Source organism: Pan paniscus, chromosome 14 (assembly GCF_029289425.2).
Source record: "Pan paniscus chromosome 14, NHGRI_mPanPan1-v2.0_pri, whole genome shotgun sequence".
Lineage (NCBI taxonomy): Eukaryota > Metazoa > Chordata > Mammalia > Primates > Hominidae > Pan > Pan paniscus.
In genome coordinates this window covers 40529485-40542917 of record NC_073263.2, presented here as the reverse complement: position 1 = coordinate 40542917, position 13433 = coordinate 40529485, and the positions used below count along the sequence as shown (strand labels likewise).

At 36.0% G+C, this 13433-nt stretch overlaps 1 protein-coding gene across 3 annotated transcripts in view; it reads left to right on the top strand.

Annotated features, from left to right (window-relative positions):
- ELF1 (E74 like ETS transcription factor 1) overlaps nucleotides 1-13433 on the top strand; it is a 126591-nt gene that overhangs the window by 35716 nt on the left and 77442 nt on the right. The window contains exons 1-2 of one of the 3 annotated variants that reach the window (XM_034936626.3): nucleotides 4136-6852; nucleotides 8455-8576. The exons of 1 other annotated variant lie outside the window; for it this stretch is intronic. The gene's annotated coding sequence lies outside the window, so the exon portion shown is untranslated. Of the gene's footprint in view, nucleotides 1-4135; nucleotides 6853-8454; nucleotides 8577-13433 lie in introns of those variants that run through there. One more of the 3 variants, XM_024925268.4, reaches the window with a different exon arrangement.

Sequence of the window (13433 nt, the reverse complement as noted above, 5' to 3'; positions counted from 1 at the left end):
ACTAATATGTTACCTTGAGGGGAAAGGTGATCAAGATCCCTGTGAACATAGGTCTAGGGGGTTGATATATCCCTGAGTTAGGACAGTGAAGGTATTTTTGGCCTTGCCATTTGAAAGGAAACTGCTTCTGGTGGGCCTCATGGACAGGTATGGGGGAAAAAGGCATTTGCCAGATTGATAGCTGTATGTAACAGATACCAGGAGATCTGTTGAGGGTAAAGAATGAGCTCACATCTGGTACAGCAGCTGCAATCGGAGTCACCACTTGGTTAAGCTTATGATAATCCACCGTGATTCTCCTAGATTCATCTGTCTTCTGCACAGGCCGAATAGGGTTTATTTATCAGCAGTATGTCTCTTTTGTTTGCTGTATAGCAAGGGGCTAGAACAGTACCTGGCACATAGTAAGTGCTGAGTAAATATTTGTTAAATGAATGACAAAGAGTCCCTCAAATCAGTCACTAACTTGACATTGGGAAGTCACTTTGTACAGACCTCTTATCTCTATTTTTAAAATGAGACTGGATTGGATTCGTGTTTTAAGCTGTCCTACAGTGAAGACTTAAATGTATGGAGTGTCAAGGTTCCTTGAAGCCTTTATAAAAATTCAGCTGCTTAAGTAAAAAGTTTAGAAACCACTGGACTGGATAAAGTGTCTCTAAGATCTCTTTCAGTTCTGCGATAACCAGTTCTCACAGTAATTGTAAGTGGGGCTGTTGAGGAGATCCTTCTGTAGAGGAGGCATTGAAATTGAGACTTGATGGATGGATGTTCATTAGGCAGAGGTCGGGCATAGGATAGGAAATAAGGTAAGTGCTTTTCAGGCCCAGGGAACAGTGATAAGGAAGTGAGACAAATAGGAATGGAGCAATTCAGGAAATTTCCGTACAGCTGTCAGGGGCTAGGGAGTGAGGGAGAGTCAGGAAGATAGGGCTGGAAAAGTTAGGGAAATTAAGTCGGATTGTGAAAGCCTTGAACGCCATAATAGTCTGGCTTTTAATTTTGCCTCTAAGAAATCAGTTATTTTATTTCTTTTTGTTTTTTGGGCCGTAAGTGATAATCATTTCACTCTCAGAGTTGTTCTTTAGGAAGACTTCTCTAATAGCAGAGTGATGGGTGAATTTAAAGTAGGCAGTTGGTGGTAGAGAAAGATTCTGTCAGTTAGGAGGAGACTGTGATGTTACTTTTCCTGTGATATGATGAGTACTTTTTTACCTGAAGAGTAGCAAAGGAGGAGCTTAAGTTTCACTTTAAACTCAGTATAAAAATTAGATTTCCTCTCTGCAACATTTAGAGATTATTGAATAGTAGGTTAACAAATGTCTTTGAGTGGCTGCTGTGTGAAGAGCAGTAACTACAGTAGATGCTAGGGCTACATAGAAACACAGCAATGGTGGCAATGTGTGGTTGTTCATGCCTGTAATCCAAGCACATTGGGAGGCCGAGGCAGGCGGATCGCTTGAGCTCAGGAGTTTGAGACCAGCCTTGGCAACATGGCAAAACCCTGCCTCTACAAAAAAATACAAAAATTAGCCAGAAATACAAAATACAAAATTAGCCAGAAATACAAAAAAATACAAAAAATAACCACATTGTGGTGCATGCCTGTAGTCCCAGCTGCTCAGGAGGCTGAGGTGGGAGGATCGCCTGGGAGGCAGAAATTGCTGTACGCTGAGGTGCCAAGGTCCTGCCACTGCACTCCAGCCTGGGTGACAGAGCAAAACTCTGTCTCAAAAAACAAAAACAGCCATCCCCCCCCAAAACAAACAAACAAACAAACAAACAAAAACAGCAGTGGTTCTCATAAGCCTGACCTCCACCTGCACTACTGAATCCATTTCCAGGAGTTGGCATGTGTCTTCATAAAGCTCCTTCAGGGGTACATTCCTGGTTACAGGCTACTGAAGTAAAAGATACATTATTTTTAATATTGAATTTAAAATTTAATTATGAGAGATAAAATATGTCTATACAAACAACTTGAGATTGCAGTCAGCATATTACCTGGGAGCTTTATAAAGAATATAATCATACCATCAATTCTTGGTTATTTTTAATATCAGAGGAAACAGTAATACCCAGAATAATACCTGCAATAGAACCTTTAATTTGTCTATATCAAGTCATAGGGGCCAAGTCATGTCTTTAAAGATATTTCAATGTTTACGAAAATCCTGATATGCTACATTTTCCCCCTCAGTGAGCAGTTTTAGGAAAGTCACTCATTCATGTCTCTGAGTTTCTGCTGAGTTTTGGGCCTTTTCCTAGGTGATGGGAATATAGTGCAGACAAAAGCCATGGCCCCTTTTGCCTTTGATAAGCCCCTGAAAATACATAGACTGTTGCCTAAGAGGCCTGCTTTTTGTGGGTGGTAAAAAGTACCACCTAGTTACCTGTCTGTGCAGAAGTGGGAAAGAGGATTTGGTTTAACAAAGCTAGTGATAGAGCATAGAAAATTAACTGTGTTTTACGTTTAAGCTCACATGTAGAAATTCTACACAATTCTTGGAACCTGGGATTATATTTTTGAGAGGCATTAACATCAACAAAACAAATTCTGTGTGATTGAAAGATTCATAACACTCAATCTCAGTCTTCTGAATTTTATTTTTCTATTTAAATAGTGGGGAACATTGATTTTGGTCATTTGCCATTTTAATGGTGTGATCTTTTCTTTTTCCATCTCTGATAGTCATAGCATGTTAGCTCCCGACCTATGGGGCGGATTCAAACAAAGCTTTTTTTAGCCTAAGTTTCCTAGATATGGAAATTAGAGTATTCTGTATTTTTGTACTAGAAGTTTTCAGATTTGAGTTCAAAGGGAAGAGGTAACAGTAAAAAGGAAAAATGAGCCCTAGCACAATAAATTCTTTTTATAAATTCTGTTTTGGTGGAGGAAATAAATAGTATCTGAAATTTAGTTGGCATTTAAATTCATTCAGTTGACTCAATCTCTCTCAGCTAATAGTTCAAATATACATGTTGACAATTCCATGAGCAGCCATGAAAGCTTTATATAAGGTATATACTGACTTGATCCATATCTAATTTTATAAATAAACATACCCACAGTATGTACATTTCATATACCTAAACTAGATTTATTTCTTCCCTCCTCCCTTCCTCCTGTCCTCCCTTCCTTTCTTTCTTTCTGTTCTGGGGTACATGTGCAGAACTTGGATATTTGTTACCAAATGTGGAGGTCTGACACAGAGTCTTGCTTGGTCACCCAGGCTGGAGTGCAGTGGTGCAATCTTGGCTCACTGCAACCTCCACCTCCCAGGTTCAAGCGATTCTCCTGCCTCAGCCTCCTGAGTAGCTGAGATTACAGGTGTCTGCCACCACACCTGGCTAATATCCGTATTTTTAGTAGAGACGGTTTCACCATGTTGGCCAGCCTGGTCTCGAACTCCTGAACTTCAGTGATCCGCCTGCCTTGGCCTCCCAAAGTGCTGGGATTACAAGCGTGAGCCAACGTGCCTGGCCTAGATTTCTTTTTTTAAAATCAGTTTTATTGAGGTATGGTTTATATGCAGTACAATTTGCCGTATTTAGTTTTATGGCTCTATGAATTTTGACAATGTACGTAAGTCATATACCGGTACCACAGTCAAGATACAGAATATTTCTGTCACCCTAAACAGTTCCTTGTCTTCCTTTGTAGTCAACCCTCTCCCCTCATTTCCAGCCCCTAGCACTGATAGGATTTCTGTGCCTTCTGTTTTGCCTTTTCCATTATGTCACATATAAATGGAATCATACAGAGTCATAGAGTCAGTCTTATTTTGTTCAGCCTAATGCTTTTAGGTTCATCCATGTTGTCACATATATCAGAAATTCAGACCTTTTTTGTTGCTGAGTAGCATTCCATTATATGGATATACTATACCATTCCATTACATGGATTTATCCATTCACACATTGATGGACATTATTTGGGTTTTCAATATTTGGTGAATGATAAAACTGCTATATATATTTGCATAGAAGTTTTAAAATAGACACATATCTTCATTTCTCTTGGGTAAATGCCTAGGAATGGGATTACTGGATCATGTGATAAGTGTATGTTTATAGAAACTGCTAAACTATCTTCCAAAGTGGCTAAACTATTGCATTCCCACCAGCAATATATGAGAGTTGTAGTCGCTCCATGTTCTCATCAACACTTGGTATTATTGGTGGTTTTTGTTTTGTTTTGTTGTGGTGTTGTCACATTAATTTGCATTTCCCTATTGAGTATTGATGTTGAGATATTTTCATGTACTTTTTTTGCCATCTGTATGACTTCTTTAGTGAAGTGTCTATTCAGATTTGACCATTTAAAAAACTGGATTGTTTTCCTATTTTTGAGTTGTGAAAGTGCTTTATGTAGTCTGGATAGCAGTATGTGGAATTATTTTAATCCTCATAATCTGTGTGGTAGATACTATTAGGCTAAATGATAGATAAATAAGTTATGATGCAGGATTGTTAAGTAATTGCCAAAGATTACATAGCTAATAGGTAGCAGAGCTGGGATTGAAACCCAAGTAGATTGACTAGAACCTGTGTCAAACTGTTTGCCTTTTTTTTTCTCTTTGATCCTCTCATATGCAGTGATTGACTTATTGGGGCTGTAAATAGAACAAGGATCCAGTTCCTGTAGGTGATAGAATAATGCTAATAGGGACACCCCTGGGCAGAGGGATAATATATTGTAATGGCAGCTCTGGAGTCATCGCCTTAGGAACAGCTAAGATATTTGTTTCTGTTGAAGAGGTGTAATTATTTTCCCTTTAATTCTCTTCACATTACTGGTGGCCAGAGTACTTCCTTTAAATTATGTTTGGAATATTTGCCATTATTAAGTAATGAGGTGCTTTATATAAATGGATTTTCTCAATAGCAGAAGCTTATCCTTTTAGATATCTGTTCTACATAAAACATCTCACACACTTGATGTTACACACTTTGGCTTTCGAAGGCCTGTCTTAAACTAATGCTGACTTGGAGACACTTAGTGTATGGTAATATACTTAGGGAATATTACAACTTACTGACCTTATATAATGGCTTCATATCTGAATACTTTTAAAGTTATGTTTATTTTCAGTTTTATAAGGTGGGTTTTTTTAATGTCATTATCAGCTCTTTCACTTTTTCTGACATCCTTTTATAATACTGTTGCCCTCTTTTACCTGTTACAATTTTTATTTCTAATTAGCCAAAAGAAGATAATCAAATTGTTAGGTTTACATTCATGTTATCTAAAATAAATTTCAGATATGGAAAATTACTTGGGGGGAACTTTCCAGGGAACAAGTGAATCTCCCGTGACTGCTCAGCGGACCTTGTTTCTTGGTGCATGGGCTCTGAATAGTCATTTTGTGTAAGTGAACTAAAGTAAGCTAAATATGACATTTGACAGCAGAAAACATGGTCTATATTTCTTTTTAATAAATTTTTAATTAACAGTTTGTAAAACCATGGAGATTATTTTTCAGTAAAAGGATAAACCAAGCAATCTTCAGTGTAAGGAATAAATAGCAGGCAGAAAGTTGGTTCACAATCATTGCTGTTTTGCAGCATTTTGTAAAGTTCCTAAGTCAGTGACAGCTTGTGCTCTCATCTATGCCTCTGGTAAGCCAGAATAAACTCCCAACTAATTAACTAAAGGGAGAAAACCTTGCTAAATCCTATTTACTTTTTGTAAGATACCAGGACGAAGGCTATCTATTGAGTTGCATTTATCATTTCAAGCGCTTTGGAAGTACTTAGTGCTTTCAAGCCATTTTGATTAATTTAAGCTCTTAGAATAAATTAATAAGTATTCACCCAGAGGCCAGGATAAGTAGGTGTAGTAATATTTCAGTGGCTTGGGCACTTTGTCAGATGTATTCTGACTTGGAAGGCAGAGCTTCACTGGCCACAGTTGTCCCCTTAGGTTGGCCTTGCCACAATTGCAGTGGAGCTGTAGCAGGGTGCCTGGCACAAGAGGCTTGAAATACATGTGGAAAATTTTGCTTGAAAGGTAAGTCAAACTGTGGCTATCATTTGGAAGTAGTAGAGTTATGAACTATGATCGTACCAATACTTTTTTAAAAGGGTTTTCTCAAGCTTGCAGTTTATTTAAAATCATTTTGCTTTGTTGGACTTTAAATTCCTAACATTGGGGTGTGGGTTTTTTAAAATTCTGTAAACCAGTTTAATTCACACTTATTTTTCCACTGAACTTTGAATTTTCTAGTGGATTTTATCTGTTTAGTGAACTTACAGATCTGCATCTGGCTTTGTAGTTGGCTAGCCTTTCCAGACTACATAGCAATATATCTCTTTCATATGAGGGTTAATGAGTAGCCAGATTACACTCACCAGTCCATTGTTACATTAAGAGCCACAGAGTTTGCTATCTCCCTTCCATCCCCTTTCATACTTTTTTCCTTTCACAGTTTTATTTGATATAGTAAAGCAACTTTTAAAAATTGAGATTTTTATATTTTAAAACAATATATAGTTTTTAATTTTGCTCCCTTGTAGGTTCTTACTCTATTTTATTGTTAGTTTTAAATTATGGCAATTAATATGAGCTTAGTAATGGTCTAATCAAGGTAGATCTTGCTCCTTGCCTCTTCTTCCCCACTTTCCTATACCGTTTTTACCTGCAGATTTGCATGTTTGACCTAGCAGAATAATTGGGTCCACAGCAACATGGGCGTGCCTCCCTTAGAAACACTTGGTTTCATGTATGACTCATAAGCTGAAGCACAGACACCACTTCCCCAATCTACAGGAGCCATTTTAACAGCTAAAACTTGTCGGATTGCTTTTTATTTTCAAGCTCAAAAGACGATAGAGAAAGAATACTTGAAGGTAACTTGTTACAATTTTGTATGTTTGCTTCTGGCTTTTTCTTGAGCTGATAAACAGAGGGTGGTTCTTACCTGTTGAAGAACATGGCTGAATGTGTTCTTTAACCCTCTGATAAAATGTGTGTGGTCAGTCACATGCCTGATTGAACTTAATTGCTAGGGGGAAACAAAGCACTGAAATTCTGGAAAGTTTTAGATCTTCTTGCTAAAGCATTTTGTATGTCTTTGTGATTTTTTTTCTATGTAATTTAAGAATAAAAGAGGTTTTTTGTTTGTTTATTTGTTTTTAAGTATCACAAAGCAAACTAAGGTCAAATTTTAATTTAAAAAATCTAATTGTATTTTTTGGGGTAGTTGAAGTTACAGTTAAGTAAACCGTATTATTCCTGTGTGATATAGATGTTAAAAATCCAGGGGCAGTGGCTTTGTTTTGGCATTTTAGCTAAGGGTGAAGTTTTGGGACAACTCAGCCATAGGTGTTGCTCATTGACTGTTATTTATTTTTTTCTCCCTCTCTGTTTTTTAAAGTTAATGAAATTATATTAAATGTTTCATTTTGGAAACCCAATAGAAATTTAAATGAATTGTTATTTAGATAATAAGTAAAAATGAATATTAGATTATTTAGATAACAAGTAAAAGTGAATATTAAATAGAGGAAGAAAGACTAGAATGATTCATTTACTATTAGAAAAAAATGAAGTTTTATAATTCACACTGAAAACTTGTTCTGAGTAACAGCCTTAGAAGTAAAGCTGTCTTCTAAGGAAACGTAGTTATTTCAGTTTTGTATAAAAAGAAAAAGTGATGAGTATTGGCCTTCCTTTTGTATTACTGTTCTTAAAATTTGCCTGCCTTGAATTAAAAACCTTCTGTAAATGAAAAGATTGCTCAATCTTTACCTGAAGTACTTGTTGTTGTAGTTATGAGATTTTGGCTGGCAAGTATACATCCTACTGTGCCTTAAAGTTCTAGGTGCTCTGTAAAGATGAGTGCAGTAGTATTTTATTTCTGAAACATATTTATGAAGATAAAATTGGAATATGCAGTGATTCCAAAAAATAAAGTTTTTGGATATAAAACTTGCCAAATCATTTCTTGTTGACCAAAATGATATTTAGCTAGTTCTTTGAGAATTTGCTATGCACTTACTAAATGCTTGAAAGCCTGTCAGATTAAAGGGAAGAGACAAAGGCAATCAGTTATTATTTCTTACTCTTTTGTGAGGATTGTTGATATTAACAGATCTCAATTTTGCGGTCTTACAAGAAAGACACAGCGGACATTTTACCAATTCAGCTGAGCCATTTGCTATCATCTTTGTTTGCATATTGCTGGTTTAGTCAGCCTTTGAGTAAGCAAAAGCTGTATTTACTTCTAGTCTGGTCTGTGTGAAAAATCTAATGAAGACTTTTCTATTTTTTTTTTTTTAACTTTTTTAAGGTGGTGATCCATAAGAGAAAAATCAAGAGGCACACAAATAAGCGGCATAATTAAGATCTTATTTATTAAAGAGAAGTAGAGGAATTTGGTTTCTTAAATTTAAGAAGCTGGTACAGTTAAAGTAAAATAGATATTGTTTATATATTTTCTTACATGATAGAGACTGAAGTGGAGCTTCAAGGAGAAGGGAGAAAGGAGGGGAAAAAGAAGAGAACCAAGAAAAGACCAGAACAATTTACTAAGTATTTCCCTCTCCACGTTTTTCCTTCCATAAGATTGAATGTAAGTTTGAACTGACCCATCAGAATTAAATTTAGAATTAGTGATTTACAGAACTTTAGTGCTGAAAGTGACTGAAGATTGTCCAACTGCCTCACTTTCATAGGTGAAGAAACAGTGGCCCACAGAGGTCCTGTGATTTGCTTGAGGTCATGCAGTACCTAATGGCAGGGCTTCGCAGTCTGGAACTGCTCGTGCCAGTCACAAGTGATGCTTTGTTTCAAATGCTCTATATTTCCTTAAGAGTAAATAAAACCTTAATTAAGATGTTTGGTGATAATCTTGGTGATAAGTTGCAACCAAATGGATCAACCAATGATTTTGAAAATGTAGTTTTCTTTTTCATCAGAAAGATGATGCATTCATTTTATTTCTACAACAACTTTTTGTTTTTCACTCTTAGAATTTTTTTGTTCATGACTGCTTATTTTAAGATGGCTTTAGATGGAAGTATAAAGAGGTGGGAATTAAATTTGAGCTTCTAGATACAAAGACAGTTTTATTTCTGCTTTAGTTTTAGCTCATATATATATATATATATATATATATTTTGAGACGGAGTTTCACTCTTGTTGCCCATGCTGGAGTGCAATGGTGCAATCTCGGCTCACTGCAACTTCCGCCTCCCGGGTTCAAGCAATTCTCCTGCCTCAGCCTCCCAAGTAGCTGGGATTACAGGCATGCGCCACCACGCCCAGCTAATTTTGTATTTTTAGTAGAGACAGGGTTTCTCCGTGTTGGTTAGGCTGGTCCTGAACTCCCGACCTTGGGTGATCCACTCACCTCGGCCTCCCAAAGTCCTGTGATTACAGGCACAAGCCACCGTGCCCATCCTTGCCTCATATTCTTTTAGGAGGGCAAATATTGTTTAATGTGATACCTTGTTATACTAAAGTATGTGTATGTGTAAAACTTTGCATGTGAATTTACAAAATCCAGAGGTGTCTAAGCTTTAACATTACACTTATCTTAAATTTGACCTTATTATAAGATAGTAATCTCATTTTATTTATCTTTGTCACATCTTCTCCTCCTCCTTTGAAATAAGAGAATTGTTTGGTATATACAAAATCTTTTGTCTGTTAACTTTTTGGTGTGTTTTATTGGGGTGGTTGGAAATTCTCTAGGTCTGAAATTCAGATTTTTAATAGTTTATGCATAACTGCTGAATCTCCTAAATTTCTGAGTGCCCTAACTCAATTCAGTGTGAAATCGCCCACAGTGTGGCCATCATTGTCCTAAACAACAAAAAGCACAAAAGGCCAGGAACATGGGCTTTATCTTCATAAACTTAAATTCCTGTTGGGAAAACAGGGCTTGTTAACAAGTGAAGTAAAGAACAGAACCAACCACTGACTAGGTAAATTCAGATTCAGATTGCCTAGAGATAAAAGATGACTGAAAGAATACTCAGGAGAGTTTATCTTGAAGGAATGATGAATGCTGAAGGTTGAATAGCATTTACCTATGTTAAGAAGAGTGTCTTCGTCAATAAGAATAAGAATATACGCTGTTTGAGAGGAGAAAGGTTTTATTCTGTTTTTCTGTCTTTTTCAACCTTTGACAAAGTACCAAGCACATATGAGTAGACAGGTATTATTTGTTGTATTAAACCTTTGGCTACTCTTTTTTGCCATCTTACGTGACAAATTCAGTTGGCCATCTTGCTGAAGTTAAAGATGGCACATCTTTAAAAAGCATGTGGCCCTCAGCTTAATCTCTGACTGGTGTCTGCATGTTGTAGGTAATACTATGATAGTATTACCTTTAAAGCTGTAATTGTCAACCTTTGGTGTAACAAAGAATCACCCAGTTTTAACTCAGAAATTCTGATTCATTAGGCGTAGGATTTGCTTAAACAATCAGCATTTTTTACTGTGTACCCTAAATGATTATGACATAGGTGCTTATATGCCACATTTTCAGAAAGAGAGTTTACAGGTTTAAGGCTATGAAGAGGAATTAGCTATTTTGCATTTAAATATTTGAAGTTTTAGGCAACAATGCTATTTTGAAGCCCATAGCCTCTAGTAAGGAAGGAAAGCAACTAGAGTGCTTTATTATCAGTATTAGAACCCATTTAGGCTCCTTTCCCATCCCAGTTATCCCTTTCTCTAGTCTGTTTTTTTTTGCTGTGCTATATGTTATTCAACTATGTGGCTATCCGCCTTTCCTTTTCTCTGATCCACCCCCGAAACCTACTGCCATATTGGCCATAATAAATAATCTTTGTTTTTTAATGTAATTAACCTATTTTTTATTTCTCAGTGAACTCTTCCAGTGTTAGTTGTTTTGGTTCCAATTGTTGCTTCTTGGTTTCCCTCTCCATACTCTTACTCCTGGGGCTTTAGGAAAAACACCCCCTTACTGATTTAGGGTGGCATTTACAGCCTTTTGAAAGCTCTTCTCTCTTGAGAAATACACTATTATTATTTGTAATATTTTTGTTTTCTTTCTTTTTTTTGGGGGAGGGCAGGGGTGACTTAAAGACTAGTGCAATAGTATGTACTTGTTTGAGTCTGGGAGGAAGTAACTTTTTTTTTAACCCTGTAATGCTTGGATATGATTTTTGAAGCTTCTTCAGATACTTAACTGCATCTTTGATTGCATATTTGTAGGTTTTGCCTAACATTACATCTCATCTAATGGGACATTGTTAGGTATTCACTGACTTGGATAAATGAGAAGAAAATTCCCCTCATTTGAATTGTTTGAAGATAATCATTGCTTCCATAAATTAGCCAGAATATTTTGCTCCTTTACTTAGGAGCTGCTTCATATAAATGGTTGAAATTAAGTTAGTACCATTATTGAGTCAACTCCAATGATTAGGACAGTTTCCAACTATCTGAACAATCTTCCTTCCATTAGTATGGAGAACCTACAAAAGAGTTTTTTGTGTCTTGTCAAATGAGCTGTACACTATAATAAAAGTGGCTGTTGAGCAGTACTACAAATGTCTTTTCTGGTCATGGTTCTAAGAACCTTAAGTTATTATATGAGAAAAATAACTCATTGTGTGCTATTTGCTTCGTTGACAGAGAGGGAGAAATTACGCAGCTGAGCTTTGGATATACAAATTTGTATGCAGAAATGTTTTGATTCCTTCTCTTCCAGGTATTAACATCATCCTCATTGTCAGAGCCCTCTTGCCTTCTATAGTTTGTATGAAGATTGGTTTAACAATTTTTATATTAAAAGCTATCAAAGTGATATATGCACACCATTCAAAATTTAATTCATAGGTCTATAATGAAAAGGAGCCTTCCTCCTCTGCCCCTTCTCACTCTCAGCCCTGCTGTCCAAAGGTAACCACTTAGAGAAGTTGTTTTTATTTTTTAAGTTTGTGTTTTCATGTGATTTGTCCTCGTCCTGTGTTCTACTCTATATATTAGAAGCTCTTCAAAGTAGCAGGCACCAGTATGACTTTACACGCTGCAGTATCTACATGATAGATGCCCAGTCATATAATGATCATTATGTCTGGGCTGTTACATGGTACAATTTTAAAAATCTAAATATAATTAAAGAAAATTAGTTTCTGAGTTTAGAAAACAATCCCATAAATAGTAAAACTATAAAATTTTATAATAAAACTATTAAAATGAAGTGTAACAATTTATGTACATCTTATTTTTTATATCAAAATACTAAATGGAAGTTTAGTATTGTAATGGGGCAATTCATTATTTTTTCTTTAAAAATGAAATGTGCATGTAGGAGAATATATATAAAACAGAGTTTAAATAAAATTATAAAGTGTTACAACATGGGTAAATATTTTGTATTTTATTTAAACAGTTTTGCCTCATATTTATAAGTATCTTGAGAAACAACCCATGTTAAGAAATATAGAGTATGTCTATTACCCTAGAAGGCCCCCACTCCTATTCATGTTTGTTTCCTTTAAAAAATAACTACTATGCTGACTTTTGGGATAATCTTTTCTTTATAGTTTTACCTCTTTGAACTTTATACACATGAATCACACCATATATTCTGTAGTGACTTTGCTTCTTTCCTTCAGCTTTGTGACTTACATTACTTTTCATTGCAATATAGTATTCCATTGTTTGTCTGTACCAGAATGTATTTATTCTCTCTTGTTGATGGCATTAGATTATTTTCAGCTTGGGAACACTTGTACATGGTTCCCCGGGACATAAATGTAGAAGTTCTGTAGAGCAGTATCTTCACATTGAGGGATGTGAAGGCTTTGCAGAGTATAGATAGTTTAATGTAATTTAGAGTTCTTCATTATCTTTCCTAGGATCAGATATCTGCCAATGATGACTTCTAACCCATTCAGGATCTTTCTATGGTATATTGCCCTGGGGTGTAAAATCCTCCAGGACCCTAAACAGATGGACAGTTGATGCATTTCAGGGTAAGCTGTAGACAACAATATATTTGACCCCTAAAACAATTCAGTATGCTTGTCATTTGTTAACTAGAGTTATTTCAAACATAATTTTGAATAAAAAATAAATTTTAATAAATACATGTTCCCAATTATGCATATAAAAGCAATCCTACTATCTTGATGTATATGTAGTAAAGTTATAAAAATATATAACAGAGAAGACACCAATTTTAGAATAGTTGACAAGTGGGCACTGTAGCTTATGCCTATAATTTGAGCACTTTGGAAAGCCTAAGTGGGAGGATCACTTGAGGCCAGAAATTCGAGACCAGCCTGGGCAACATAGCAAGACCCTGTCTCTACAAGTAGAAAAAAAAATTTTTTTTTTAAATTGGCCAGGCGTGGTATCACACTCCTGTAGCTCCAGCTACTCGAGAAGCTGAGGCAGGAGGATTGCTTGAGCCCAGGAGTTAATGCTACAGTGAAATATGATTGCA